Source organism: Nematolebias whitei, chromosome 12 (genome assembly GCF_014905685.2).
Source record: "Nematolebias whitei isolate Nwh7 chromosome 12, NemWhi1, whole genome shotgun sequence".
Taxonomy (NCBI): Eukaryota; Metazoa; Chordata; class Actinopteri; order Cyprinodontiformes; family Rivulidae; genus Nematolebias; species Nematolebias whitei.
The window spans coordinates 13143455-13146052 of record NC_056509.1 but is presented as its reverse complement, the minus strand read 5'-3'; positions in this window follow the sequence as shown (position 1 = coordinate 13146052).

Sequence of the window (2598 nt, the reverse complement as noted above, 5' to 3'; positions counted from 1 at the left end):
TTTCGTCCGAGGTGGGAGGCGGCTAGGTACGTCTTTTGGGGGTTCCTTTCCGGACGTCCCCTGATAGTATGGGTCCTCTCGGTTCCCATATTTTTGCGTCCTACGCACATCCCATTTACGATAATCACGTTCATCCTCTGAAGGAGGAGCCTTTTTGTCCCAGCGTGCACCTTCATGATGCGGTTTGTTAGTTTGAAAATACTGCCTTTTCTCACCTTTTTTAGGAGGAGGTGGCGACGCACGCCTTCCTTCCAATTCTAGAGAGTGGGGTTTAACCTTTACACCAGGAAACACTTCTATGGGCGTCTTGGCATGAGAGCATGCCTCGAATACATTCACAGCACATTGTTTAATCTCACTGATGGATTTTTCTCTGTAATTTGCCATCATTTGCACTGATGTTCTAATATCAGTGTGGAGATTTTTACTGAAAACAAATTTAAAACCTTCTTCTTCCTCCATCCCGGTTTCATTTCTGTTACCGAAATAAGCTTGGAAGATTCTTTTGTAATAAACTTTTGGATGTTCAGTTTTACCCTGCGTGACCTTGTCTGCGGCTGGGAAACCAGCAGGTCCCGTGCAGGAGTCGTACTCTCTGATCAAAGCTTCACACAGAAGGCTGTAATCCTTTCTCGTTGTATCAGGTAGACGCTTGATGAAGGTGAACATCTCTCTGTCCGAAGTGAGCCGTATCAGACTGATCTTATCTTCAACCGTAGCATTAGGATAAGATCTCAATCTGAACTCAAGATCTCTGAGGTACGCTTTCGTTCCAGATGAACCCATTGGTCCAGGTACAAATCGTTGTACATATTTTGAGATTTTTTGCAAATCATCCATTGAAGGAGAAGATATCAACGGTCTCACTTGTGTGGTTGGTAGTGGGGGTGTTACTCTACCCGTTTGTGTAGGTGTTTGGATGGGTCTAAAAGCACCAGGTGAGTAAAAGATTTTTTGAGGTTTTGGTGTATTATCCCGACGCTGTTCAGGGTCTGGTTTGGATTCCAGACCACCTCGCCCCTCGTCATTACTTTTATCTGTATCTATAGCTGCTCTTAGTTTCTCCTCACATGTTTTTAAACGTTCGTGGGTCGTTTGGTATTCACCTTGTAAATGCATAAATTTTTCCAGGAGTACCTCTTTATCCACTCTGCGTTTTTCCAGCTCAAAATTTGCAAGCTGCAACTCTTGTTGTAGCTGTTCATTGTCTGTGTCATGAATCACGTCCTTGTATTTAGATCTTTATCACTCTGTTCACTAGCTCTGGTTTCTCAGTTCTGTTCTGCTCTTTTCATTCTCACTCCTTATCTTCTTCTACCTGGTTCTCATGTGTGTGTGTATGTGGAGAACCAGTCTGTCCACTCTGCATGTTGGTGAAGGCTGACTGCACTAATTGTCTGCACTGCAGCCAGCTGGCCTGATTATCTCTGACTGGCTGCACCTGTTCTCTCCACCCTTTATAAGCAGCAACCTGTCAACTCTTCGGTGCCCGATAGTTGAACACTCTTAGTAGTTAGTAGATATCCCGCGTTCATGCCTGTAGTCCTTATTGCCCTCTCTTGTCCCTGTTCAAGTCCTCGCTCCTTGTCTTGCCCTCCACGCTACCTGTCCCTCTTTCTGGTTGTCCTCCCCTTCTTGTTTGGCCTGATCTCTTGGTTCTTTGACCCTCTGCCTGCCTCGACCACGTCTCTTTGGATTGCCCTTTTGGATTTGTTTCTGCATCTGCTCTTGGTACCGACCCACGCCTGCACGACCACCGATCTGCCTGCTCCTCTGGTACTGCCTGACATCTGCTTCTCGTTACTGGACCTTGGAAAGCCTGACCTCCCCTTTTGGATCACGGACTCTGGACACGCAGACAGCTGCGGCCGACTGTCGTCCTTCACCGGACTCAGCCCTTCCAGCAGCTGCAGATCTGAACTCTTCCACCTTTCAGGACCCTTGAGATCATCTGAGACGGTTAGTGGTTTTTCCTTATTGACTATTCTCCACGTTCTAGTAATCAGCACGACCACTAACCGTTCTCTGCTTCTTAGATTGCTCCTGCCATTAACCGACACCAGAACCAGAACCCAGACCAGCACCGAGACCAGCTGTCACTTCCCTCCTAGAAACAATAAACACTTATTATTTATCGTCAGTCTGTTGTGTTGTGATCTTGGTCCAAACCCTCACGAGAGTTCCTTACAGTCTGAGCACGCAGCTTGGTATTGACGGTCTTTTTCGCTAATCTTGTCATAAGATTGAGCTTGTAATGACGCCTGCATATCTGAGAGCTCCCTCTCATGTGTTCTAAACAGCATGTGGTTGCGTTCCAACTGTTCATCCAATTCCGCTTTTAGAAGCAGAGAGATTTTTGCTAACCATTCCTGGCTAGACTTTTTACTCTCTGACCCTAATGTTCCTTCTGCCAGACTTCTCAGCTCTTCCCCTCTTTGAATTTCATCAAGTTGTTGTTATGAACGAGGTTGTACCCAGGATGAAGGACCAGAAAACTGAACAGAGACCAGGACTCGAAGTACCAAAAAACAGTGTTTATTTACAAAAGGTAATAATAAAGGTGATGACGTCTCTGTACAGGTGTCGGGAAATATTTAC